We start from the raw sequence: 15,637 nt of genomic DNA, 5'->3' as shown, positions 1-15,637 counted from the left end.
TTATCAGCTAAAACAGCAACTGAAGTTTCTTCTGCTTTTGAACGAATTTATCAACGAGGACACTTACGATGGCCACAACTATTACAGGTTGATCCTGGCAAGGAATTTCTTGGTGCAGTATCATCTCTGATAATAAAAAAACATAACGTCAAAATCAATTCAGACGAGGACATACCGTAATTCATCGTCATCAGGCAATTGGTGAACCATTTAATCAAACAATTGCTGAGCGGTTATTTGGATATCAATATGCAAACGAAATAATTCAGAAAGATATGAGATCTCTCGAATGGGTTGCAAGATTACCAAGTGTGATAAATGCGTTAAATAATGAAATTACTCGAACAACTGCCATGAAACCTATTAATGCGATTACAAAAAACAAATACCAATACAAAGACATGAATTTTCAAAACAACTAGTATTTTCTGTGAAGTCTATGATAATTCTCTGCAGCTGAGATATTCTTCCGACTCGAGACACTGCGAGATAAACTAAATTTGACCATTCGATACGATCATCCACGATCCAAACTCGACTATCAGAGATAGTTATCCCCTGAGATGAATGAATCGTCATCGCGTATCCTAGCGTCCACGGAGATTTGTTAATACTTAACGCGCTCTCAACAACACTGACATCAACTAAAACAATCTCATTTAACACAAGATTTTTTTCTCTGACGATCCTGGTATATCAACGTCGATATTCTGTCATCGCGTATCTACTGGTCGACAACATAATTGTATGGGTAGATTTGAAAAAGTTTCTTTAATGTAACACAAATAATTGTTGTTGAAGTGCATCACGAACTATGTTTCTACTTGCAACTATTAAATGATTTCATCTCCATAAGTTCCAAAAATTATTAATAGGAGTTTATAAAATTATTTCACCCATTATTTCACATTGAATTTTATTCGGTTGATTAATTTCTTAAACTCTCTTAATTCTGGATCAAGTGCTCTATGATCATCAGTTTTATCATCATAATAATCTACAAAATTCTTTAACCATTCGTGTGGAGACAATGCAACAAAAGGTGGTGGTTGACCACGATCGCCACACATATTTACAGCAATATTTTTTGTCAATAACAAGTCAAGAAATATTTTTAACATTTCTAATGAAACAGTGCATATTTCATCCCAAACAATAATTCCTGGAATATATTTCTCGTCTATTCTTTCAGGAGTCAATTTATCTCCCTTCCATCTAAATAATTTATGATAAGTGCATGATTTAATATTTCTTTCTTTCATTTCTCTTGCGAGTCTGTGTGTAGGCCTTAATACAACTATTTCTGAACAACAGTTCAAGAATAATTCAATCACACGAGTTGTTTTGCCACATCACCCTAGCCCCATTAAGGTAAACTGTTTTATGTCTAGCTACAGGATCAAATACGGATGGTACAGATGATAATTTTGATATTTGATATTTTGGTAATAATTTCAACGTCGGCGGATTCAGAATAATTGAGTATATTTTCTTGTTTTATTCTCCATTCACCCCATGATGCCTAATTGCCGATATGTAGTTGTTCTAGTGATTCTGGGTTTTTTTTATATTGATATATAAAAAATCCGTAGCGAATCTGACTGCAAACTCAGAAACTATATTTATCATTGATAATAGATTTATGGCAATGTACGCGAGCATTGAAGATCTTAAATTAGTAAACTACGGTGACTCACCATCAGTATAACGCAATTGTACCTAATTTAGTTCAGTCTGATAACTTAACATTACTTCGACTTATAAACCGATTTCTATTCCTTGTATCAGCAATTATAAAATCTAGTTCAGCATCATCTATGATCAGTCTTGTACAATGTCGTTTATGATCATATAATCATCTTTGCGTGAATTTACCGATCATTTTATAATTGTCGTAACACCAAATACGGAGAGCCTTTATATACCGGTAACTTCAGCACGATGTTTAATGGCTTTATTGAGTGGTAACCATAATGCTTGTCCCGACGCTACTGTATATACTACCTTGCCGGTATTGTTTTTAATTTCGGAGAGTTTAATATCAATAGCTGGCGGACTTCCGAAAAATTCAATTATGGATCTATTTATCCTTCTACGAAAACTCATAAACAATTGCACATGATTAGAATGATCAGTTCTTAATGAGGTAATTTCGTTATTAGCCGAAACAAGCAAGCTCGTCATTGGAAGGTTTTTTATTATCGAAATATTTCTTCGTTACGGCGTCATTGTCTGATTCAGGTTCTCCAAGATTAGTAATTTTATTATTAGACATATTGAGAGAACTAGTCATTGTATCACCGGAGGTTGGTACTCGACCACGAATGCTGTCTAACATCGTTGACATAATAACACCGGCTTTAATTTTAATTTTTCCATTATTATCAAACACAGCTATGTTATTTTCAGTTCCTCCATTAATTTTAACGATATTATCTTTTAATGAAAGATTGCTTGTTTTTAATTTTCCTTGCTTATCTTGAAACACAACCACTTCGTTTGGGTCTACATTTGCAAGATTTAATAATTAAGATATTTCATCACTAATCTGTTCACTTACATTTTCATGAGTTATTCCGTCAGTTTTTTGGGGGTTGGGGGTTGGAGGAAGATCTTCTGTAAATATCAACCATTATACTTTAAGGTATGTTTAAAACGATTTGCGATTACTTGTATACTCGTACACAACTTTATGAGGTGGTAATGTTGATGATGACACCTCGTCGAGTAAAGCAATTGCTTCACGTCCGCATATTGGTGGATCGGTTATTGTCTGTGTTGGTAATGTTGAATACTAGACTGGAGTTTTTATTGTGTTTACGTAATTTAAAAATTCTTTTGGTGGATCCAACACATGCGAATCAAAATAAACAATTCCACGTGGATCGATCGCGTATGCAACCCAATGAGTACCAGGGCCAGAACTATTATCAAGATTGATGATACCGGTTGCAATATTATTTGGTTGTTTTGGTAACTGATCACGCATAAAACCACCTCAAAAAATTTTATATTTTATTTTTTAAGTAGATTCAAGTAAATCGAAATTTGACATTGGAGGAATTAACGAAGTGTTCCTGGAAGCTTCAGACCTTTTCCGTATAGGGGTGCCTGGCAATCTTAGAGCCCTTCCCCTTATTTTAAATCCTGTTACCACTATTTTATCAAAAGCCATTTACCAGCAGCTCCAACAGCGCCAAGTGCAACTGTTTTTGCAATAGCTGGAGCAGCAGCTAATAAAGCTGGTATAGCTGCTGCAAGTAGTGGAAATATATCGCAAGTTTTAATTGAGCCTTTAACTGCACCAGCAGAAGGATTGAGTTTAACGCCTGTTTTTGATTGTTTGGCGCTATTGAAATGTCTGAGTTGACGTTCTGATCATGGTAGTTTATTTTGACCACGTGTGATCTAATCTTTTTAGAGATAGTTTTATTCCGCAGTTTTTCGCTGAACTTGATTGAATCTTTTTAATCTGACCAGTAGTCAGACTGACAATAACATGATGATATGACATTATAAATATCGTGAGTGATTTAATTACATGTTTTCTACTGGAGCATCAATAACTCTCATTCGTCCACCAGTACCTTCAAGTAACATTGTTTTATCGCTGAGTATAACTACAATTGTCCTATAATTAACACCACCAGCTGCGTTTATACGAGTTTTAAAATGAATATCAACGACAGATTGTTTAAATAAATCTAAATGTTACAACGAAAAGTAATAGATCGGATACAGATTTCTAAAATCTGTGATATTTGGAAACCGATATCTACATTATGGTCACGTCCCATAAATGTCATTAATCGATGATATGCACGTGCTATATAGTTATTTTCAAAATTTAAAGTTATATCTTCAGATGGTTCCTGATGTCCATTTATCCGTAAAGTATGGTAACCATGGTTATAGAATTTTGCTTATTTCTTTCAGTCGGTACCATGTTATCTATTATCTGAAATGTTATCGAATTTTTCTCAATACTTACACTTCTGGACTGCTTTGGCAGTCGTTTCTTTCAGATTTCATTTATGGATTTATCTTGTTGTACTTTGTAAGTCTCTGCAGTTGTGCCCTGGATGAGTGTTCATTAATAATGGCTGAGTCTGAACTTCATTTAGTTTTAACTTCTTGTAACACTTGGTTTTTAAGACTCTGTTAAGTACTATTTGACCAAAAGAACAGGATACTGAAAAGAGCTACTACACTATTTTATAATCGATTGGGCTGTGTGATCTGGTTTCTTTCATGTAGTGTGAGTTCATCGTCCTTGGTTTTACAGATCCAGCTGTTTACTATAGGGCTTTGCCAGTAAACAGTACAGCCAAATGCGAGCAGAAGGTGCCCTTCATTGTGCTTGCTCACTAAGTACACCAGAGTTGATAAATATTTCAACAGTGTATTCAGCGTACATGCTTGAAGATCGTACGATTTAAAATTTTCAAGTCGGCCAGAATTATGCTAGTTTCCTGCATGAAATGGTGATACACAAAATAAAATATGGGCAAGATATATTTGTGCATGCTTACACGAGATGCCATTAATTCACAAATCTTCTCTTTCACTCGACATGGTGATATATAAAATTTAAAATTTGCAAGTGGGCCAGAAGTTTCAATATTCACACCCGAAGCTGTACAGAGATGGCGCGTCTGGAATTACTTCAGTTAATATATTTCTGTTCATAGTGCTTAGGCTGCTCTTCCCCCCCCCCCCCCGGACTATCGTAAACTTTATAAGTGGTCTATAATTCTTTTCTCATATCTATTGGCATATCATGTGTTGAACATGTTTTATTAAAATAAATCTAACCTATAATGTTTTATTATCATCACAAGGGTTATCTGTTGTGTCAGTCAAATGTCTCATCTAAGCAAGTGACTAAAAAGAAGATCTTAAACAGACTACCGACGTTAAATAAGGTTTCTTGTATCTTGTATCTCTTTATTAATTTGATTAGGTGTTCTAAGCAGCTTAGTTTTCACCTTACAGACACGGATTATTCAAAATCTAAACCTCTGTCTGTAATGGGCCGTCAAAAGCCGTCTTGAACAAGTCTGCCCCCATCCCCTCCCCCTACGCCACTCCACCCCCGCTCAGGATTCCGGCAGCGGGGATAGTGGTAATAACCGGGATCTCTTACCCCTATCACTTAGATAAAACACGATCATATTTTTATCTGCCTATCTTTCTGCAAAGTATAAGCAATATAGAAATCTTTTTTAATGTCTCTTTTCCAATAACCACGCGCTTCCTCGTCCCTTTATAACGAGTGCGTGCAAACATAATTAAACAAGCCGTAACATCTATCACATAACGAAACTGCCTCTATCACTAAAAGCACCGCTCATTCAGGTGACTAATATTTATTTTTAAACTGTGTGTCATTTCTAGAAAAAAATGACATTTTACAAGAGTTTCACGATATATCATTATTTTTCGCAGTTATATTTTTTCACCGAGACACAGGCTTTTACCAAGTCCATAAGACAATTCCTTATTTAGAAATCGATTAGTCGCTTCTTAATTAATTTTACAGCAGGTCTCCTTTGTTAATATTCTACCTTAACTTAAAAACAATAAATATATCCTAAAACCCTTAATATACATACTCTTGATTTGCAATTTACGGACGCATGCTTTCTCTGACTATTAAGAGGGTGCATTTACGGGTCATTTCACTTTACGAGTTAACTACCGCCCTTTGAAAAAACGAAAATAGCTGAGCTTATAATCATTTTGTTTCTTTCCTTCTCGCTATGAAATATGTTACTATTCGCTTTTCGTCATAGGCCTTTACAGAAAGCTGTTATGCCCCTTAGTTCTTGCGGAGTTGGAAAGCATTTTCGTACTTCCGAGTAGTACCAAAAATGAGTACTAACGAAGAGAACGAACGATAAGTACCTCAGTGACACCGATATTAACAATCTAACTGTAAACAGTTGAAATATTATTTTCGCAGACGTAATCAATTTGTGAAAGGGAGCAAACAAGATCTGATATCTAGAACGAAATAAATCTGAAAACTGAAGCTTGTAGATGCTGAAAAACTAATCTCTAAAGCTAAGCAACAAATTACTAGACGTCAAGAGAATAAACTGTTAACTCAAGTTGGCGATCGTCTCCCGTATTCAAATACCTTGACCTCGTGGGAAACGGGATTAAATGCAATACCCGATTTTAGTGAATCAGACATTTAAAATTATCCTTTTTCAAAATTTTCCATTCACCATGTAGATCTCTACTTCCAAAATTATCGCTCATCTTTATTTGCTTTGTATAGCAAAGTAATATTTCACGTGTGTTCCGATTTTCACTCCAACTGATAGTGTTGTTCATTCTCTACAAATAGTTCTACTCTGCTTGAATCAAGATGGAAGAGAACTGTTCCGCCCAGTGGTAACTATCATTTATAGTAAATCTTTTACAACATACATTCAAGGAGTTTCAAGTGTACATGCTCTTGGATTTTGAGTGCAGAAATTGCATTAGTTACATTTGATCTTTACAACCTCACTTTAACACCACTTCGAGAAGACGTTTAATGCTGATAAGTGACGCTGTATTGAGTTTTCGCACGAACAAGTAAGACACGGATCCATAGACATAGATGGCCAAAGAAAACCCCATATACCGCCAACTTAACGGTATTAAAGTATAAACGAAAACATTCTGAACAGGCTACAACTCTTGATTCCTTTCCAAAAATTAAAGCGAATTATCAAGGGGTAAACAAAACATACTTTAAAAGAACCAAGTATGATTCACTTAGGCTTAAACTGAAATAACAGTTGAAAATATAGTACTCTGCAAGTTGAACTTGGTTATGAGATTTTTCTCCTGATTACATTAAATTCAAGGACTGTCCATATTATTTTCGGGGCGGGGGGGGGGGCACTGCTCAGGATATTTCACCACCTAAACTTCAAATTTCTAGCCTCAAGATAGTTTGAAAACAATTTTAGCTCTAATTGTAGAAAAATAATATGTTATATCCAGTTATATTCTTGAGCTAATAAAGAAAAAATTTCTGATTTTAAACAAAAACCAAGGTGCTGTCCTCTCCATCTGCCAAAATAAATATGGTTTGTCCTTTAGAAGACAGTTTCTTGTTCTCCATACATATAGCAATTGTAGAACATATAGACTTGGGATTTCGATATAGCTTGGGGATTTCAATATATACTGGGTATTCAGTATAGATTGGGAATCGCAATAGTTTCCCGGTGATTACCAAAGAGCAAGTGTTCATCATCGGGATCTGTATTGGAAATTAGTTTGATTTCGTCTCATGTCTTCCAACCAATATATGGTCAGACGGTGCGGATCTCAGCTCTTTACAAGCTTTTACTTAGGCGTACGTCAACAACCTAAGGGTCATGACTCACGTTCAGTACTGGGTATGGCGTTATGTCGAGTTATCTCTCTTGTCCTTCAGGCCCATACCAGGTTATAGCTTGGGAATCTCGGCAGTTTTCAAGTTGTGATTCAGGGGAAGCATACCCACCAGGACAATCACTGGACAAAACCAGAAACCCAAAAGCCAAATGCATTTTATAGACCTGGCCTTGAAGATGAGACACACCAACGTTTAGAATTACACCTACAATACTTCAAATATTCAAATTTTACAAATTAACTCTAGGAGATATTGATCCTCTCCTGATAGCCATGATTTAAATTTTGAAACCAGTGTGTACATTTAAAGACTAGCCCCAATTATATATATATATATATATATATATATATATATATATATATATATATATATATATATATATATATATATGAGATGCATATTACTAATGGAGCGACAGGCAGGCAAGAAGACTTAATCCTCATCTTTAGATGCATGGAGATAAAAGTTATTGGGTCATTTTAACTTTAAAATTATGATTTCAAAAGCACTATCGCAATTTTGAGAAAACTCTTTGATTACCAAAATGCACCTTTTATGAAAGAGCTTTTCATTAACTAAAAATAAATTTATAGGCATGTGTATTTGACAAACTAATTAAATTATACACATAGTACTATTTTTGCAAGATTTTTTATTATTATTTTCAATATTAACTATCCTTTTTTTAAATAAACAACATAAATTCAAGCTAAAACATTATTTTCTATCTAGCCATTTAATATGATGTTCCAACTCTATTCCAGGTTTTCCAAAATGGAAATTGCCCTATCAATTGTCATGACTGTAGAAGGAATGGTTTTGGGGTACATACAGGGACCGAATAGAAAAGTTAAATAACATATAAGAACCTATGTAAATTGCAGGTGATTACTAGGTAATTAAAAGTCGACTAATGTTGTATGTTATGTATTATGAATATTTAATTTGTATTATTTGTTGGCTTTTCTTAATAATTATATGTTACACATATTTGTATTTAGTATTTGACCTTGTCCAAAATTTAGTTTCACTGTGTACCTGGTCTGACTGTGGATTAAATATTCAGATCATTATTAATTGTGTAATGTGTATAATTTTGATTCTGACCTTAAAAACTTCTAGAATGGAAAATTCCCTTTAGTGACAGAGTAAATTCAGCAACTGTTAATTGCGACCTAGGTCAAGCAGATGGCTATATAATCTTGTCTACCTAAGAATTACACATTCTTGCCTAAACATCTGAATCAGAATCATTCTTATAGTTGTATTCAGGTTCTGATTTGGATTGATTAATTTATTCAAATTATTATTCACTGGAATTACAAAGTGCTCATCAATTATGTTCTTAGACAGAAACATTTATTTGGAATTATAGTTAGTTTAGACAAGGATATTTTGGATAATATTATTGTTACACATCAAAAGACCTTTAGCACACTGCGATAATTCAAGCCACTGGCGCCTTAACACTTTAGAGACTACAGGCACATCAACACATTCAGAGTTAAAGCTTTTTTGGAAAACTACTGGAATTTAATTAGAGCTTTATTCATTAGGACTGGTGATAGAATTGTTTGGACTATTTTGGATTTAATTCATAATACTGCAAATTCTTTATAAATTTCACTTTATCTTCTAGAGAAATACATTATGTGTTAAATTTTACAAAACTTGTTTTCGCTCTTTCTGTTACTAAGTTTAAGACTACAGAGTCGTAACTTGGCAAATAAGATAATTTTGATTTCTTTCAGGTGATGATTTTAAGATACTGAAAATATTATCTGTATTATGGTACTTGGCAGAACCCGGTTTTACACGCAAATATTAATGCGTTTGCATGTTTGCATGGAATCATGAGCTTTTACGGTAACAACCGTAGTTGTTCGTACATTAATCCTTTGCGTTGTTTAAAGAACTAAAATAGTGGTCACCACGTTTCAAACCTGGAAGTTTGACTTATGCAGGATTATCTATGCCGGTCGAAATGTTTGACTTGTACTTTAAAGTTGTGTTTTTATAAGGACAATACTACTTTTGAGTTTTCTGGAATTATATATTTTTTCATATAATGCAGTACTGCTCCTTTAAACGTGATTTTAAGGTAAGCATATTATTTTGCCGCTTATCCTTAAAAGGTCAAAGGCGATGGTGACTTTCAAATTAACACAAAATGCGGTTTACTAACTGACTCTTTTCACAGCAAGATGATTCATCAGGTCCAACTGATGAACTTTATGGAGTATTTTGCGCTCTCGTATCTTCGTTACTTTCAATAAACTTTTGTTCATTTTATGAATATAAATTTTTTTTGCGATTTTTAAATCTCGGTACTTTATCGACTTTAAACATATTATAAACGTTATCAATTATATCTCGGGTTTTTCTTGGGGGGGGGGGGGCGGTTGTGTAATACCTATATCATTCAAGACATCAACCCAAATTACTTGGAAGATCTATAAAAAATATATGGATGCAATGATGTTAAAATGCCAAATGCAGGATAAAATTCCCATGAATTCTGTGTAAACTTTAATAGAGGTGGTCCTATTACAAGTATGCCCAGAATAAAAAACAAGTTTGGTAAATGCTAACAATTTTATAAATTATTTCATCCTTACCATAACCAGATTTTCGAATTATTTCAATATTAACAATTTCTGTGTGCATTAAAGATTTTTTAAAAACAAACTAAAATCGAAATGATAACGAGACATGATTTTGCAGCTTTCCCAATAATTAATATGAAAGAGATTTTGCGAAAATGTAAACCAGACTTAATAATGAACAACAAATCCACAAAGGGGCAAGCATCTCCAGACAGACGATAACATGGAAACGAATGATGACGATTTCGAGCACGAGCCTCGTTATCAAAAAACCCAGTCTGCGTATTATATGCATTTAAGCACAACCTATCTTTAATTAATTATATGGCTGGCAAAACATAATATACGACGCATACTCATACTGAGACGACTTTCGATATCAGATGATTTGTGCCTCGATCTGAAACCTGTTCTAACTTACAGTCTATAAAAGAACCAATCAAAAGCTTGAAAAAAATCATCTCAATCGAAAGAAAGCTAGTCTCGTTTTGAAAATATGTAAGTCACTGAATGGACTTTTGGCGGTAAGATTACTCGTTTTCCAAAATCATGCCCTACATAGTGCACAAAACTATATTAAAAATTATTCGGAAGTAAATGCGGTTTTAAAATCCGTGTTTTGTCTTATTCAGTGCTCCCTTTTTTCTATTGCCATCCAAATTGTATTGTTATTGTTGTTGATGGTTTAACGCCATTTTTCAGCACACGATATGATATGTATGGTAGCCAGTATAACTAGTGGAGGAAGACCTGGGAAAACCCAGGTAAGAACTACATACCCAGCAGAAGCTACTGGCAAGCTTTCTCACATACCCACATAGGCCGATCCTAAGACTCAGACCCATGGTGAGATGGCAGTGATCGGTAAAAGCGAGCTCTTTAGATCGCTCGGCCCTGGGCCCCGTAAACTTGTACTGAAGGTACATCATGGGATGAAGGTTTGTAATGTATCAAACTTTATCAATGTGACTTACTTTTAAGGTTTATTTAAGAATGCAATATTCACAATGCTATGCCACAAGGCTAAATATAGTTTTTGATCTCACATGCTTACTAACATGTTTAGCAATTCCAAGGTGGTCATGTCTGCATTGCATAAAAAGAGTAGTCAATAAATAAAAAAATAATCTAACAATCTTAATAGGTCTTTAATTCAATATTTTCTCTTGAAACTATTTTTGAAATACTATCATATATGTCGTAACACATCTAAATATAAAGACGCACAATTCAGGTAAACTTTAATATCTTATGTATTCGTGAATTCGTAAATTCTTTTTCGCGATGCACTTTAGGTTTAATAACTGTGGTATATTTACATAAAATACAACGAATACAATTGTATGCAAACGTTTTGATTCACTGTCATACAACAATATTGTAAGAAAAAGGTTGGAAAACACAATGACGTTAACGCAGAACAATGAAAACTAAAGTTCTGTTAATTATTTCAGGATCAAAACCTTTTTAATGCAACAAACGTCAGGCGAATGTGGGCGAAAGTGCATAATAGTAAGAAAGAAAACGAATGGAAACTTAAAGCCATGAACAAGCAATTTTACAATTTTAAGATTCTTCTGGCAGGAAAAGAGAATGAAATAGAAAAATTGAAAGAAAAGAATCAGTAAAAGGAAGTGAAAATAGAGAAACTTTCAAGCGATTTTAAAACAGAATTAAGACAAAGAAAGGATGCAGAATCAAAACTGAAAATATCTGAGAAAGAGATTGACAGAGTCCATAGGGAACAAACTGAATTAATAAAGTTATGTTATTAAACCACCGAAGCAAGGAGATTACTAAAGGGAGAGACATAATTACATCTGTGCTTTAAAGAGCTCGTAGAGAGCATACAGAATTATTAAACTCAAATCGTCAAAACACCAAATTTGAATCAGAGATACGACTCAGAAAAAAGGCAGTAGCAAATCAGCAAATGACTGAAAGAGAGTCTCCAACTGTGCGTACAGACAATGCTAAATTATTAAGTTCAAAAGTAGTGAATGGGGATCTTATAGGGTCTATGGGACTTATCATTAAAAATACCCTTGGGACAATATAGGGTCTATGTAAATTTAACATGGAGAAAAATCGTGGGACAATATAGAGTCTATGGGAATTAACATGGCCAAAAATCGTGGGACAATATAGGGTCTATGGGAATTAACATGGCCAAAAATCGTGGGACAATATAGGGTCTATGGGAATTAACATGGCCAAAAACCCCTGGGACAATATAGGGTCTATGTAAATTTAACATGGCCAAAAAACCCCTGGGACTGTATAGGGTCTATGTAAAATTGAAACAGGGAGGGACTCTATTTTTTTAAAAAAATAAAAAAATGAAATAAAAAAAGGGGTAGGCAATTGAAAGGCTATCTCTTTTCGAGATATATGGCTGGCCCTGAAAAGGGCCTTTGGGTTTTTCTTCTTTTATCTTCTTAACTTTTTCCAACATCTTCTTAATTTGTCCATCATTCCTTTCTTCTTCTTCTTTTCTGTTTCCGGCAGCCAGTCCGGGTGGCCCATGGCCCGGAACTTCTCTTGGATTTTCATCCAGTTTGTGCTCAGTTTTTCTAGTTCATCCTTTTTTCTTCTATTTTCTTCGTCTTTTCTTTCATTGGACCACTTTTCTTTGATCTTCTTGACCTCTTTGGTCAGCACATTCCTCATTAGTTCTTCAGCTTTCTTAAGTTTTTCTAACCCCCACTTCGCGAAACACCAATCTGTCCATTCTACAATGTCTTCTAGAAAGCACCTTGCACTCGTCACATGATCTATTGCTTCTTTTAACTTAACCACTTTGACATACGGTGGGTTAATTAAACCTCTGATTCTCTTCTCCTCATCCTCTATCATTTCTTTCACGATGTTTACGGCTAAGTGCAGGCTGTTTACTTGTCTTGAGACGAAGTCTTTTGTCACTGCATACCTCCATTCCTGTTCAACCCTTTCTGCTACACTCAATCCATCTACCATCCAATACCAACTTCCCATAAGATCGTTGTATAAAGCTGAAGCTGCTGGCATCTTCTTGTTTGCTTATTCCGTAGAATGAGCTCCAATGACCAACACTGTCAGTTTTATACTGAAAGTGCGGACGTGATGGAAAACATCCCCCTAAAAACATAAAATTGATCTTACCTAGATGATGACCCAACAACGCGCGGACGTGAAGGAAAACATCCCCACTTTTCTCATTTCATATAATCAAACCCAAACTATACTCTCCACATACTCTAAGAAACAATAAAGAAACCCATAATCTACTATTCACACAAACATACCTGAGCTCTTACAAACACAAACACAAACACACAATCACACAAACACATACCGTCATATTTTTTCAAAAAGAGTTAGTGTTTATAATCACACTACTCTACCTACACATTGGCAAATTGATTGTTATTTCCTTTCTAGAGTATTGGGGTAGCCCTGAAAAGGACTGTTTTTGGAACTTCAGAGGCACCTGGCTAATGGTGGCACCTTCCGGGTCTGGCACCACAGACACAACGCCTACTCCAGTCATTGGTCCAATTGACTGAAGTTGTTGGAAGAGCTGACGGGGGGTGAGTGGCTTCACTATCCCACTCCTCCGTTTGCGGAATAGTGAACACTTCTTCTTCTTCTTCCCTTTGTCTTCTTTCTCTTCTATTCCTCATTCGAGGATGAACAATTACCTCTTGTTGTGGTTGTAACTGCTGTGGTGCAGTCATTGCCTGTGGAGGTTCCATCACCCAGGGCTTCACCTCACATTTCTTTATCATCATAGGGTGGCACCTGATCTCTCTCTTTCTTTCCTCCTCTTCTTTCATTTTTCTCTCTTCCTCCTCCTGTTTTATCCTGGCTTCTTCCACAAGAGCCTCCGCAGCCAGCTCGTTCAGGAGGCATCTGGCATATTCCAGGTGCATCTGGAGTTCAAAAAGTTTTTCAAGTCTGCTACTCATTTTTATTGTTGATCAGTTAACAAGGGTAGCTAGACTGTCCAGCGAGTTTCAATTTATAGTGAAAGCGCGGACGTGATGGAAAACATCCCCCTAAAACATAAAATTGATCTTACCTAGATCATGACCAAAAAAACAACAACAGCGCGGACCTAAACGAAACACTCACTCACTTTTTATGCTACTCATTCCTATTCTAAAAATTTTTTATAAATCACTTCAATAGACTATTTACATACTCTAAGCAATCCAATCTAACCCCAAATATACACCTCAAACACCAAAAAATACATTATTTTAATCTACTATTCACCTTAACTTACTTTAACTATTACTAACACTAACACACAAACACATACCCTCACATTTTTTTAAAAAAGAGTTAGTGTTTATTTTCACACTACTCTACCTACACACACATTGGCAAATCGATCGTTATTTCTTTTCTAGAGTATTGGGTAGCCCTGAAAAGGGCTGTTTGTTTTTTTTTTGTTTGCTATGGCATTCTTTTTTAGTTTCTAAGAATGCGATGTCCTCTGATTATAGACTTTCTGGCAATAGGTCTGCTTCTTCGGAAAGAGAAGAAGAACTCTTTGGTGTCGATACGGCAATCGACAAAGCCTCTGTCAGGTTCAGGTTGCTGCTGCTGCTGTTGTTGTTGTTGTTGCTGTTGCTGCTGTCTCTGAAGTCTGTACTTCTCTGTCCATTCTTCTTTTTCCCTGTTCACTTCTTCTCTGAAGAGCTCTTCTATTAGGTCTTCAGTGATTTTTAACATTCTCACATTCTCTATTTCTTCTGGCTTCGGTATCAGACTGTGTCTGACCCTATGCAAATTCACGTAGGCTTCGTTGAGTTTAGCTAGTTTGGAGCACATCTTCTTAGGAGGATGAGTCGACAATGGATGGTTAGACTAGAAACAACCCCGGTTCTTAAAGTCAAAGCGCGGACGTGAAGGAAAACATCCCCCACACGGTTTTCGAGCCGCAACGTTCAGTGAGTGTCATGAGAGGGATAGTAAGAAATCAAAGAGCATCAATCCAACATTCTTATAGCTAAACAAACCACAAAGGCATTTTTTTCAAAACACAACATTTTTTATTCAAAAATCACTTAACACTTAACAACAACTCTAACATTTTTTAACAATAATAACATCAAACAATTTTCTTCAAAACACAAACATGTTTTTCTTCAAATACAAACTACTTTAAACAGGGCTGACAACGTTGTGAATGAAATTGTGATTTCCACTGTTGGAAATCATTAGGCCATTGATGGACACTACGTTTCCTAGCTTGAGACAAAAGATAAGCATAATGGTCACAAAACCATTGATCTACTTTCACATCGTTTCTAGAAGAAGAACGAGGATCGAAATGAGTCACTAAATGTTCTAAGGAATAGCCCAGGCTGCGATGATGCAGAAAATACACACAATACTTTCCACACACCAAGGAATCTGTGCCTTGTAATTTCACATTATTGAAACGGGTGATCTGAGCATTTCTTCTCATAAAGTCGATGATATCGTCTTCCAAAGGGGGTAATCCATACAAATCGAAATATTCCACACATCCTTCTTGAGGAAAGTAGACGGCTACCCAGTGGGTTCCTGGGAGATGACTGTCGTCCGTGTTGATCACGTAAGCTTGATGGTCTTTAGGTTTGCGATGAGGGAGTTCATC

The sequence above is a fragment of the Sinohyriopsis cumingii genome, chromosome 3 (assembly GCF_028554795.1).
Source record: "Sinohyriopsis cumingii isolate HCF-2022 chromosome 3, ASM2855479v2, whole genome shotgun sequence".
NCBI classification, from domain to species: domain Eukaryota; kingdom Metazoa; phylum Mollusca; class Bivalvia; order Unionida; family Unionidae; genus Sinohyriopsis; species Sinohyriopsis cumingii.
This window is presented reverse-complemented; position numbering follows the sequence as displayed.